Source organism: Equus przewalskii, chromosome 19 (genome assembly GCF_037783145.1).
Source record: "Equus przewalskii isolate Varuska chromosome 19, EquPr2, whole genome shotgun sequence".
NCBI classification, from domain to species: Eukaryota; Metazoa; Chordata; class Mammalia; order Perissodactyla; family Equidae; genus Equus; species Equus przewalskii.
Window position 1 is genome coordinate 3,229,355 of NC_091849.1, and position 14,908 is coordinate 3,244,262.

Genomic DNA, 14,908 nt, shown 5'->3' on the forward strand with positions numbered 1-14,908 from the left:
TTCCGGCTTAATAGAAGACAGTTGGATTCTCTTACTTGCTTTATATTCAATCTGTTACGACATGTTGTTTTGATTGAAATGTATGAAGAAAATCTGGGCTCACATAGATATGTAGTTGCAAAAGGAGGAATATTTTAAAGGTTTTCAGATAACTATGAATATTCTTCTTCAAGTCTTCATTAAAGTTAAATGATAATTTTTAAAAGTTAGTTGTAATGTAGAATCTGAAACTCTATCAATGAAATTTTGGTACTGTGTTACATTACAACCCACTGGTGTATTTTATACTGTGAATGGATCTTTTATTTATTTATTTATTTATTTCATGAATAACTTTTATTTATTTATTTCAAATTGTGGTAAAATATACACAATATAAAATTTGCATCTTAACCATTTTTAAGTGTAAGTTCAGTTCTGTTAAGCATGTTCACATTTTTGTGCAATGATTACCACCATCCATCTCCAGAACTCGTTATCTTGCAAAACCAAAACTCAGCACCCATTACACTAATTCGCCATTCTTTTCCCCTCACCCCAGGACAACCACCATTCTACTTCTATTTCTACATATTTGACTACTTTATGTACCTCATGTAAGTGGAATTGTACAGTATTTGCCTTTTGTGACTGACATTTCACTGAGCATAATATTCTCAAGGTTCGTCCACGTTATCACATGTATCACAATTTCCTTTCTGTTCAGGGCTGAATAATCTTCCATTGTATGTGTATGCCACATTTTGCTTATCCATTCTTCCATCAATGGATGCTTGGTTTGTTTGCACCTTTTGGTTATTGTGAATAATACTGCTAGTGAACATGAGTGAAAAAATATCTTTTTGAGACTCTGCTTTCAATTCCTTTGGTTATCTATCCAAAAGTGGAATTGCTGAATTGTGTGGTAATTCTATTTTTAGTTTTTTGAGGAACTGTTTTCATAGCAGCTGCACCATGTTACATTCTCACCAAAAGTGCACAGTGGTTCCTATTTCTTCACAGCCTCACTGACGCTTGTTATTTTTTGTCTTTGTTTTGGATAGTAGCTGTATTGTTCAGGGTTCTCCGTTCTCAGAGAAGTAGAACCAGTAGAATGTGTGTGTATGCGTGTGTGTGTGTATATTTATTATATAGTTATATATTCATATATATTATATTGTATGTATTTTAGGTGTACCGTTCAGCAATGTTAAGTATATTCACATTGTTGTGCAACCACTTTCCTGAACATTTGTTTTCCTTGTAGTGACGGGCTCATCACTTTTATTTCAAGATAAGTTCTGCCGCGAACTCGAATCTGAATAACCTCAGTTAAACAATTTAATAATTTGACACAGTTAGCCGTTTCCTCCATTTTAGAACTTTTTTTATTATGTGCTATCCTACTTCCCTGGTTTTCTTTGCCTCTTACTGAATACTCATTTTTAGCCTTTACTGAGTGCTAATCCTGGGTTCTGATAGTGGAGTACACTAGGGTCTTGATCCTGGGTCTGCCTTGTCTCTAGGTTTACTTTCTACTTAGGTAATCTCACTCAGTTTTGTGGTTTTAGATGCCTTCTATCTGTCTATCTATCTATCTATCTATCTATCTATCTATCTATCTATCTATCTATCATTCCACCCTTCCAGTAAGCTCCAACTGTGTAGGGGACAGCTCCACTTAGGAACCACATAGATATCTACACAAAATGTGACCACATCAGAATTCTTGACTTCATTCTCTCAATCTATTCCCCTCCCATGTCAGGAAATGATACCCTCGTCCTAGCCCCAAATTAAATTCATCTTTTGTATTGTTTCCCCCTCATACTCCACATCCAATCCACCAACACCAGTGGGCTGGACATTCAAAATACATCTAGAATCAAGCCACAGCCCATCACCTTCACAGCCGCCACCCTCGACCAGGCCATCATCATAGGAGCAGGAGTATTGGATAACAAGTATTAATCCCTTGTATTAATAGGCTTCAAAAACACGCATTCCCAGATTTGTTTTACTTCATGATCCTTCTTGTGATGCCATCAGCTTATAGGAGGGTCTTTATAAGAAAGAGTCCCATGAACCTGAGGCTGTCTGTGGTAAGGCTATTGTTGTATCAGATGGTGCACTCTTCTTGAAGAGCCCAAGGAGAGATTTCTGCTTAATCTAGTAGAGTCATTAGTATATCGGCTGGGACTCTTTGTTTATAAATAAAATAATCATATAATTTACCATCTAAAACTATGATGCTTTAGGGAGTAAAAGAGAACCCTCTTGATCTTCACACTGGGACTGTCTTAAGAAAACCAGGGCATATGCTCACCTTAGCTATAGCAAAAGAAACAAACTCTGGTTGGATTAATTGAAAAGAGGGGACTTCGATGTGAAGACCATGGTACGACACAGACGTCAAGAGCAAGAATGCAGCCGGGCCTCAGCGATGCCTGGCTCCAGGAAGGCGCTCCTCCTCCTCTTCGCTCCTTTCTTGGCGAGTCGGCCTCTTTCTCCACTGATTGCCTTTTCCTTTCACTCGGTCCACGTGGTGGACGCAGTCATGACTTGGCTCCATTCGAGACTAGATCAGGCTAAACCAGAATACCAGAAATCTAAAAAAAAAATGTTGTTACCGTTCTTTTCTTTCACAAGTTCACATTTGTAACACCAATTACAATGATATTCAGAAAAATTAGAGGTTTTGGTGATACACATCCGAAATCTGGGGTTAGATAAGGCAGTTTTAAACTTATCCACCTCATCATGCAATTTTGCTTTTTGTTTTGATCACACAGAATTAATAAAATTCCAATTCACACAGAAAGCACTTAATATTTTAATTATTGCTCACCATCTTCATCATAAATGTAAGACAATTCACACCTAAAAACTACCTACGACATCACATCTGACATGCTACACTTGTGTGTGCTACAGCCCAGGGTGACTTCTCAGTGGGGTCGTCTGGTTGGCACCTGCGCCTGAGCCTTGCCCGTCATCTCTGAGTGCTGTGCACAGGTAGTGAGGGGTCTTTTCACACAATTTTATGTTATAAAAATTCACAAGTGTGTGTTTAAATATATAAACACCAGTGCAGAATGAAGCTTTGGTGGTCTAGTGGTTAAGATTCAGTGACTTCATCGCTGAAGCCTAGGTGCATTTCCCAGTCAGGGAACCACACCACCCATATGCTGGCTGTCCTGCTGTGGCAGCTGCATGTTGCTGTGAGGCTGAAGGCTCTGCCACTGCTGTTTCAAATACCAGCAGGTTCCCCCATGGTGGACAGGTTTCAGTGGAGCTTCCAGACAGACTAGGAAGAAGGACCTGGCCATCCACTTCTGAAAAAATTGGCCATAAAAACCTTATGAATAGTAGTGGAGGATTGTCTGATAGAGTGCCGGAAGGCGAGAGGATGGTGCAAAAAGACCAGGCAGGGTTCCGCTCTGCTGTCCACAGGGTGCTAAGAGTCAGAATTCACTCGATGGCACTAATAACAACAAATCAATGCAGAACTTCATCTTTCATAGTCAATGACACATTTAGGTGATGTCAAGTAGGGACAGAAATGACAATGGGTTGCGGGTTGCACAAAAATGAGTTACTTGGCAACACAAAGTAGGAAGGCTGTTAGGTCTGTCACTGGATATTTCAAATTCCTGAGAGAGAATTCCTGGTCGAGCTTGGGGTAGTCATCTACCCAAGGGATAGAGTTACATAGAACTTCCATGGATACTTGGGAGAGGAGAAGTGGTCAGCAAAGAAAAACTTCAATTATAGAAAAGCAGGAAGAGAACCAAGAGAACAGTAAGAGAGGAAATTTCAAGGAGGCAATCAATAATGCCGAATGGCATTATCCTAGGCACCTACACAGGATAATATTTAGGTCCTAAAATGAGATCTTTAATGTTTCTGCCCCTGAGAAGTTTACTTTTTGGAAAAAGAAACTGACAATAAATAAACAAATATACATGTAATAAAAATATAATATATTATAGTCGTCTGCCCATCACATCTGATACATGTTTTAAAAAGACCTCTCAAGCTGATCTCTGGAGAATAGACTCTAGGGTGACAGGGAGACCTGTTAAGAGAATAGTTCAATAGTCTACAAGGCCCAGTGACAAAAGCCAGTCTTATTTGGAAATTAGGAAATCATTGAGGCTAGTTTTTTCGACAAATATTTATTGAACCTACTGTATGAGCGGTACTGGGCTAGGGTTGGGGACTAAGTGAGAAAGTAAGATTTCTCATTTTGGAAAAGTCAAGGGGCACTAGTTAGTTTGATTGGTTGGGGAGCAAATTGGAAGTAAGGAGATCGTGATAGCCATTTAGAATATTTTCACGAAGTTTAGAGGTGTCTAAAGGGAAAGAGATGAGACAGTAAGTAGTTTGAGGAACCACAGACTCAAGAGGGTGTTTTATGCATGTATTTTTTTTTCAGGCTGAAGGGTAGGAACAGTTGAAAGAAAGAGGCAGAGGGTACCATAGAGGGAATATTCTAGAGGAGATGGAGAGGATGGAATAAGGAACATGGGAAGGAATTATCTTGAAAGGAAGTGAAAACATCTTTTCTGAAACAGCAACTGTAAAGACCTTAATAAAGTTACTAAAGGAGAGGAGGGAAATTGAGGGAGGGCGTGCCAGACAGCATCTGTTTTCTGTCAACTTAGAAGAGAATGATCTCTATAAAGAAGTGCAAAGTAGCTGTCACTTGGAAGAGTGCAGGCAAGGTTGAACATGGCCTTTATAGGAGAAAGGAAGGGAGAGGGAACTGACCCCAGATGAGTGAGTGGATTACTGTGGAAGACTGTGATTCCAGTTGAGACGGAAAAACATATGTATGCAATAGAGCCAATTAACATTGGTGTGTCATTTTTTTTTTTTAAAGCAATATCTGGGAAGTTGAGGAAGAGGAACAGAGATAAGAGAAGATCAGGATGTTCCAGGTCTGGAATTATCACAAGTAAGTGAGAAAGAAGATCAGTGTGACAAGAGGTAGAGGAGGCGGTTGAGAATGTAGCCAGAATGGTCAAAAGGCAGGGGCCTCGGGAAGGAGGGACTGAAGTCCTGCTCAGGTTGAGAGGAAGTGAGAGTGGGAGATGTAGAAGGGAGGAAAGCTGTTTTCACAGAGGGGAATTTTATACTTTAGCATCTTCAGGGTGGACTCAGTGAATGTTAACGGAGTCTAATTTAATGAGGGAAATGATAGGTTCAGTAGGTAAAAGATTAATGTTAATAAAAATTCCTAAAAGGACTAGGTCTTGAGTTATACCTTAGACCAGAGACCTTTACATCCTCCACGAAGCCTTGAGGAGGCCAGCCTTATCCCTCAGAGGCCACTGCAAGGAGACAAGATTTTCAAGGACCCCCTTCTGTCTGCTTAAATCAGAGTTTCTTTGGGTTTATCTGCCTGATCTACTAGGAACTTGTAGGCTGACATTTGAAGGAAGAGTTCAAAAGCTAAAAACTTTGAAAACCACTCTCTTAAAGTCTAAGAGTTTAGAGCATGGTCCTCATGAATTATGTGGCGTGGATATGAATTACCTGGAGAGCTTCTTGAAAGTGCAGATTCCTCATCCTCAGTCCTGGAGTGTCTGAGCCTCTTCAACCTAAATTTTTTTAAAAACTTTTATATTTTTTTAGAGTAGTTTTAGGTCAACAGCAAAATTGAAAGGAAAGTTTAGAGATTCCCCACATACTTCCTGCCCCAACACGTGTAGAGCTCGCCACATTATTGACATCCACCACCAGAGTGGCACTTTTCTTACAATTGATGAACCTACCTATTTGACACAGCATTATCACCCAGAGGTCATAGTTTACATTATGGTTCACTCTCCGTGTTGTACAACCTATGGGTTTGGACAAACATATAAGGGCACATATCCACCACCATAGTATCATATAGACTAGTTTGGCTGCCCTAAAAATCCTCTGTGCTCTGTTCATCCCTCCCCAGGCCAAGACCTGGCAAGCACTGATCTTTTTATAATCTCCATAGTTTTGCCTTTTCCAGAATGTCATATAGATGGAAAACACAGTATGTAGCCTTTTCAGATTGGCTTCTTTCGCTTAGTAATAGGCACTCAAGTTTCCTCCATGTCTTTGTGTGACTTGATACCTCATTTCTCTTCAGCACTGAATAATACTCCACTGTCTGGTGTACTACAGCTTATTTGTCCATTCACTACTGAAGGACAGCTTGGGTGCTTCCAAGTTTTGGCAATTATGAATAAAAATTCTGCAAACTTCCATGTGCAGTTTTCAAGTCCTTTGGGTAAATACCAAGGACCATGATTAGTGATGGTATGGTAAAAGTATGAAGTAAGTGAAGTAGAATTAAGTTTCTTGAGAGTTGGACATAATTGAGATTGTGTTTTTGTTAAGGAAGTATGACCAAGCCAGAAAGAAGCAAAGAAGTTGAGCATATGTGCAAAGAAGTGATTCACCACTGAATTTAAGCAAATAAGTTTAAAGGGCCTTACATGAGTGCAGACCATAGAGAGGCTGGATTAGTGGATTGGATGTACCAGTGAGGTTGAAGTATTGTTGCAGTTGGGGATTAGAAGCGTTGAGCGAGAAAGAAAAGATTGTGGTCAGAGATAAAGTTGTTAATGTTATTAGAACCTGTGTGTCCCTTAAGAATAGCTTACTTCTTCAGGAAATAGACCTTCAGCATATGTAACTGAGAATAATAAAACAAAAGAGGGGTACTGTAAAGTCTACTTTATACTCTGTTGTGTGCTTGCCTTTCGAAGAACTTCTAATTTAGTTAGATCTACAACATTTTCTAAGAATTTCTAGTCAAGAACGAAACCAAAGTGTGTTGACTATTAGAACGCCCAGTGTAGAGAGAAGGCAGAATGGCATTGGCAAAAGGGATGTGTTGGTGGTGATTCTTCTACGGGTGGGTGTTTCTTGGGCATGGGGTTGGTTCTCATAGCTTTTGCAGCCATCTCCCTCCCCATGCCTCCATCTGGCCTGCTTACATTGCATATACGATCATGTACCAGATAATGACTTTTCAGTCAATGACGGACCACATAGACGATGGTGGTCCTATAGGGTTAGTCCCATATAGGCTAGATGTGTAGTAGGCTAGACCATCTAGGTTGTGTGCATACACTTTATGATGTTCACACAATGATGAAGTCACCTAATGACGCATTTCACAGAAGATATCCCCATTGTTAAGCAATGCATGACTGTATGTATTTGAGCCCCCAAAATGTAGGACTTGTGACCCTGACAATTTTTAGTAAATTTAACAAGGCAATGAAATACCCAAATTAAAATTCCACAGTGTCCTGGATATTTCAGGACATGGCCAATGTCCAATACGGAAATACAATCACAGTGACAGCGTTCATTCCCTTTCTCTTCCCCAGTGACACCCAATATAAATGATGTCCCTGGAGTTGTGAACTCAGTGGCCCTCTGCCTCCTCTAAAATACCCAGTTAAATTTCTGAACTGTCCAGGAGCAGACATCACAGGAAGCTGGCATCCCCAACATGGGCAAGCAGACCCCTCACTCCTCTTCTGGCCCAATATTGCCAGTTCCACAAATTGCTGTGCCACAGGTGAAAACAATGTCATTGCTTCCCATAAAGTTTTTTTTTTCAGGCCGTTTTCTACTCAAATCCTTGTATATTATCAACAGATGAGACCATGAAGCAAATGAGTACACCACTTGTTTAACTTGACAAGTGAACGAGAGGAGTTAGATGCCAAGAGAAGACATTGTTTGCTACCTCTGCGCAGACCCAGCTGGAAAAGACCTACCGTCTTTTTGTGTTCATTCTTTTTTCAACTTGTCCTGTATTTCTGATCTGTGTCTGCCAGCCATAGAGGATTCATGGCCTTGAATTTACCCTCATCATCCTCCTCTGCTTAACGTATTTATGTAATCACTTTGTGTTGACAGTTTAAGCTAGATAAGCAGGGGGTCATTTTCCCCCTCTCAGAAAGATTTCCAAGGGGGTGGGAGGACACCTAGAAAAACACCAGTGAATTCTATTGACTTCGTGTTTAGACTTGAGTCATGCCATGGGGCAATGGGTTGGGCAGGAGCCTGGGAGAATGGGGTGAGATGGGATGAAGACAAAGGCTTGGATCCAAACCAGAAGTCACAATATCTTGCAGTTCCTTTTATCCTTCCTTTCAGCTAAGACTTCATTTCTTTTCATGCAAACTCAGGCCAAGCTTGTGGTCAGATTCTGTCCATCAAGAGGACTAGGAAGAGAAAGAGGTAGCAGGCAGTCTCTGACACTGACATCGTTTAGGCGCAGTTCTCCAGGTGAGAAAGCTCATTTCTCACGGCTCCTTGGCTTTCCCCTAGTATTTACTTCTTCTAAACAGTGAAAACTGAAGCAAGTACTCACAAAGAAAAACACGATTTTGGTACCTTGATTGGTGAGATTCCTTTCTTGTCATGTTCCTGGGGCATTTGCCGAGGCACCTGCTGAGGCCATGTTCCTGCCTGAACATATTTCTGCCGAAGTGCAAAATTAGGTGCATTGATCCAGACCTCCTTCCAACCTACAGTCTCATATGTGCCTTGTCCCTTCCCTTGGCAAACCTACAGATCTTTCTGAGTCCTCCTTGAAACCAATTCTTCATGTTCTGTCTTATTCACTTCAAGGGATGTTTACCTGATTTTCTGAAATTGTATAGTTTTTTAAAAAACAATTTGAGCTTACCTTATGAGTTCTTTAAGGAGAAGGACTTATGTCTTCTGCTAATTGAACTTTTGGCCACCTCTTTAGATTTTGATACACTTACTTGGAAATTGATGTAAAAATATTTTTTGAAAACACCACAAAAACCTTCGTAAATGGCATTAAACTTAACTTCTTACAAGAGATTTGTTGAAAAATTGTTTATGATTTCAAGGGCAATTTGTTCTTATTAATTATCTACTCTATTGGCCTAATATCTAGGATGAAGTGCTGAGAATAAAAGACCAAAGGACAAACTCAGGACTTCCACTCCGAAAATGAATACCATGTTCACCAAGAGATATGTGCAAGAGTGTCCATAGCAGCATTTTTCTTAACAGCCACAATTTGGAAACAATGCAAATACCCTCAACAGAAGAGTGTATATATACTTTGTGGTACCTTCATTCAATATACAGCAGTGTGAAGGAACAGATTATGGTTGCACCTAACAACCTGGGCCGCAAAATGTTGAGCAAAAGCAGACATCTCCAAAGAGTATGTAATCTATGATTCCATTTATGTTAAGTTCAAAACTGGCAAAACTAATTTACTGCGCTAGAGGTCAGAATAGTGCTTACCTTTGGAGTGTTGACTGGGAAAGGGCATGGGGTAGGCATCTGGGGTCCTAGAAATGTATATATCATGATCTGGCTGGGGGTTACACAAGGGAGTGCGTATGTAAAACTTGGTTGAGCTGTATACTTAAGATACGTGCATTTTGCTATATGTAAATTATGCCGCAATTAAATAGCTTTAAAAAAAGATGAACAATGCAGAGTCCCTGGCCTCAAGGAGCTAACAGTCTGGTAAGAGAGAAAATGTGGAAGGCATCCTTTCCCTGCAGCATGCTAAGTGCTGCTGTAGAGGTAGGTATGAAGTAGAACAACAAAAAGACACGTGTGAAGGCACCGGGAAGGAGGAGAAGACGGGGAGAGACACACACTCATTCTCTTGGAAAGAGGCAGAGGGGTATTTCAGGAGAGGGACGGCACGGGTATGTCCGGTGTGGTTTATGTCGCTGTCACACCGTGAAATTGCTCTCCAGATCACCAAATCCAGGGAATGTTTCCCAGCTTTTCTATTTTTTGACCTCTCTGTGGCATTTGGTCTTGCCAGTTGCTTCCATTTTTAGAAACGTTCTCTTACTGGCTTTGGTGAATAGTTCCTACTGATTTCCCTTCTCCCTCTCAGTCCTTCTTTTTCTTTTCCTTTCTGTTCCCTCTCCCTGGTCTTGTCCTTTAGATATCATCATCCTGCTAGATCTGTCCATGAGTCTTCCTCTTCTTGTCCTCGTCTCTGGGCAACTTCATTTAACTGTGTCCACAGTTTTAGCTACCGCCCCCCTCCCCTCCATGTCGTTGACTCCAGATTTGGTATCTTGAACTTACATTTCCATCCTTATCTTAAGAATTACATAGGTACATTTCAACTGGACACCACCACTTGGATGCCCTGCAGATAGCTCAAAATTTAGCATTTCTGAAACTGAGCTCTTCATCTTCCTCTCCTGCTGAAGCTGCTTCTCCTTTTATTTTGCCTCATCCAGCAGATTACTTTTGATAACAGTCTTGTCTTTCCTCTCAGGCTCAGTTAGACTATCTCTCTCTGTGCTTCCATCGTGCCTCGTGTATGCCTCCACCATAGCACGGCTCACTCTCAGTTCAAAGCAGTGAACAAAATGGCGGCTCCCACTGTTGTGTATTTTTACTTCCAGGAAGCCCACCTGGGCTAATGCTTGGTGGAACATTATTAGGCCTGATGTTCTTTACTTTCTTGACAGCACATGCAGTTGCTTCACGGTGTTAGCTCTGTGTGAATGCTGGTATTATGAATCCTCTATTAGTTTCATCAAGTGACAGAACCACAACTACTGATTTAAACAAAAAGAGAAGGTACTAGAGAGAGTTTGATTTGACCTTGGGCGTAACTGAATCCACGACATCATTTAAATTAGGTCTCTACCCTTTCTCTGTTCTCTGGCTCAGATCTGCTTTCATACCTGTTGGCTCTGTTCTCAGGCAGACCATTGAAAGCCCAGGTGTTACATTACCTTTACGGTTGGCAATTCCAGCAGAAGGAGAATGCTTCTCTCTATATCTTTCCAACAAACTTCCCCAGAGGAGTCTCTTTGGCTTGACTTGGCCATGAAATCACTCCTGAACCAATCATTGAGGCCAGCGAGGTGGAATGCTCGATGGTCCAGGCCTGGGCCTTGTGCCTACTTCAGGAGTTGGACGTCGAGCCAACCATCAAAAGGTCTGAGCTTGGTGTTGGTTGGGCCTCCAGAGGGAGAAGGAGGTGCTGTCGTCAGAAGAGGAAATGAATGCTGGCCAGGCAAAAATAATGCTTGTCCATTATAAGTCCTCTGTGAAGGGGAGTTGGTGACACCACAGACTCAGGGCAGTGCTCTAAGTTGGCACAGTACCATGATCCTTTGGGCCAGCCCTCCTTTCTTGATTGTGGTTTAGCCTCTGATTCACTCCATCTGTCAGCTTGTCTCTCCTGTCAGCCACATACTTCCTACGACGGGTCATTGTCAGGGGGTGGGAATCAACAAAAAGGAGCCTTTTAATCTGTATTTTCAATTCACCCTCTGTCTTTACCTGTTGTACCCTGTCCTGTGTCATGGGAATGAGGAAGGATGACGCAACCAGCCAGTTCTAGCCGTCTATGTGAATCATCTGTAAGTCATGCAGAACAATGCTATTGAGGGGTCAGATTTCCAGGAACTGCCTCTCATGCATCTTTCTTGGTCCACACAGTATCTGGCACAGGACTCTGGCTCTCACCCCTCAGCCCCTCACCCCTTAACGTTGCTCAAACTATAAATTGAAGGGATGTTTGGGGAAAAGAAAGAGCTACTGCCCTAAACCCAAAGCCGAGATAAGTGGCAGACAATGAACAGAGCACTGGAGTGACCAGGTGACCTGGGTATTTAACTAGTGTGCGCTGGGACAGCCACATTTGCTCTCTGCTCGACTATGTTCTCACTGGTTGGTGCCCAGTCTTATAGAATGTTCTCCGTGTTTCTAGTCCTGGCTGTGTCACTCGATTAATGTGCACTCATGTGTTCACTGAGCCTTCCCTAGGCCTCAGCTTTCTATCAGGAGAATGAGAAGCTAAGATGCAAACACTCCTTTTAACTCAAAAAGTTTCTACAATTCTGGGATATTTCACTTAGAAAAACCACCACACACAAAAAGTACAAATCCCATATTCTGGAGTTGATTTGATAAAAATCATCATAAACCATTTAAACTATCCAGTAATTTACTAGTAACGCATTTCCCGATGAGGGAATAGAAGGTCCTGGTTTCTTTTCTTCTGCCGAGTCAGTGTGTGCTGTTCCCTAAAATAAAAATCAACTTCATATAAAGCTGCTGGAAGTGTTATGTAGTCTTAGCACAGACCACACCTAAACTCAGCAGGACATTGTTTCCTTGTTAGAGGACACACAGCAGAGAGCTCCAAATAATAGCTCGGTTGTCCAATGTCTACTTAATGGATTAGCAAAGTTAACAAATGATATCTTATTCCTGGCTCCTTCTGCTGAAATGTAATACTTCCAAAGGCGAATAAACTGTTCCCGCTTGGTGACCTTCCTCCTTTCAGGGAACGAACATATTTGCTTCTCTCAACCTAGGCCTTTTCCCTTCCCCACAGAATAAACCAAAACATCTGGAGATACTGTGGGGTGTCTTTCAAGAAGATTACACGTTCTTTTTTGCTCTCATTTTTCTGGGAGATGAATCTTGACAACTCGAAATTAGAAGCTGGTGCTCCAGCTCCGTGTGAGACAGTCTGGCAGTCCGAGGGAAGCCTGCCTGTCCATGCTTTTTCCCTTGTCTCTCCCCTTCTCCCCTCATTCCCTCTTAGTCTCCCTATTCTCTTCTTTCTTTCTTTCCCAGTGACGTTTCACTGAACTTTGAGACTGTAAGGCCCAAAGAAGATCCCCTCCTTCCTTCCTATTTCCAACCTGGAAAGAGGCCACCTGGAATCGAACACAACATGGCTGACACCCGCCACCTTTCCTCTGGGCTAAGCCTGGGGCCAGGGCTGCTGCTAATGCGGCAAGTTTTACCTCCCTGAAGGCCATCACTCTTACCTCCGAGTAGGCATAAGTTACAGGTTGGAGAGCTTGAAGGCAGGTGGAACTGGCTCATCTGTCCCTTCTGTGGTGAGGGGCTTTGCAAAGGATGGTGTGTGTCATCTCTACTCACTTATTTCCCCTCAATACTGATCTCCCTCTAGTCAATGAGAGAAATCTGGATGAGTGTCTACTACCCAACAGGCACGGGTCCCTTTGCAACCAAAGCACTAGGACCATTTTCAAGCTGAGGTGAAAGGGAAGAGGCCAGCTGTAGAACACCCATAGGATGGAGGTGGATTCTTCTCAGGATTCCCTCCTCTTCAGTTCCCTACTGAAAGCTGTTGACTAAGTTCTTGGAGGCCAGCTTTCACTGATGTCTGGTTAGAGAGGAAAAGGATGAATAAAACCCTGGCTCGAGTGCTGATGGTTAGCAAGCGTTCCGATGGCTATGTAGAGCTCGGGCTTCTGGCGGGAAAGTCAGTGAGTCACAGGACAGTGCACGGATGAAATATTTTGGGGAAAGATGTATTTTCCCTTGGGATGTGGACAGTGGTGAGTATGTATGTATGTTTTTGGTAGGAAAACAGGGTGATGGGGTAATAGAGAGAGTGGTGGGAAGACACTAATAATTGAGGTGGAGAAAGGTCTAAAGAGGTGCCCTTGTCTGCTTTGGCTGATTTTGCTACAGGTGGAGTGTGAAATATGAACTGTTTACACAGCTCATATTTCCATGTACTAAGAAAAACAGAGAAAGCTGGGCACAGAGCTCTAACTGAGCTCCCTTCTTAGCTCCAAACCACTTTTTTAAAATGGACCGTTAGATCTTGAAGGAAGCTGTTTTCCACCAGACCTAGTGGTGCTGGAGCAGAGCATGTGCCACCAGCTGAGAAAACAAACCCGAGAAAGAGAAAGTGTACTTGGGTTAACAGGCCCTAGGCAAGAAAGTCTCCTTTCCCTCCCCTTCCTGGTCGGCACGTCCCCCGGGGCTGGAATAGTGGGCTTTGGCAGCGGAGGTCCTTAGGTAGGAGAAAGGACTGGCTGCCCTGCAGCCACATAGAACAAGAAGAGATTTACAGTCTCCACTCCTGACTTTTATTTAATGGAAACCAGAGGCATAAAAACGAGGCGGCAAATAACACCATGAGAGGAAATAAAAAGGGAGAGGGGGAGAAAAGGCTGTACTTTGAATGGAGCGCACATTTGCCATGCAGGTACTCACAATCGCAATGTTTGTCCGCCACACTCCAAGGAGATATGACAGTGGATGAATGCCACTGGTTGTGCAGAGCTGTCTACACAGGGGTCGCTGGGTCTAGGACTCCTCGAGAAGGGTTTAATCCTTGGTGAAATACTAAATGGGCCTTGTCAAAATTTTTTCTCTTTTGCTTAGAAATCTGTTCATTCTAAGAAACATTTTATACAATTTGCTTCTGATTTGTCACACTTCTCTGGAACTAGTTGGGTTAAAAACTACTTGTGCCTGTGACTGTGGCTCCGTGCGTGTGACGGATAAAATGTTCATACTTATTCTTTTAAGTGGCTAGTAGTTTGAGCTAAGTCTGATATTCTGAACTCTTATCTGTGGTTTCAGAGTGGGCATGTTCTCCCGCCAATCTGTGATCCTTCCTAACAGGCCTCTCATTGGACAGGACGGTTCCCTGTACCGAAGAGTAAATTGTTTTTAGAGCCACAAGCTTTTCCTCTCCTTTGTCGACAGTCGTACCTGGACTCTGACTCATCACCTAAATTCAGGTGGAAGAAATCAGATGCTTATAAAAATACTCTAAAAAGTCATGCTTAACCTTTAAGGGGAAAAGTCTAGATGTTTCATTAAACATTTATCACTTTTTGGGGAGAAAAGAAACTTTATTTTCCTCTCTTGGGGAATTACCTAGAAGCAATAAAACGCTGTTTTATAAGTAAATATCCCAGTTTACCTCTCATGGAATGAAGCAAAATAAATATAAACTTTGAAATATGGTCATGGCCCATATATTTTAAAAAGTGTTGTCACCACGGACCAACGCAGCTCAAATATATTTCTTTCATGTTTAACCATACGGGGTGAATAGATTTTCCCCCAATATCAATCTTTTTCTCTATTAACTGTCTGATTTCTT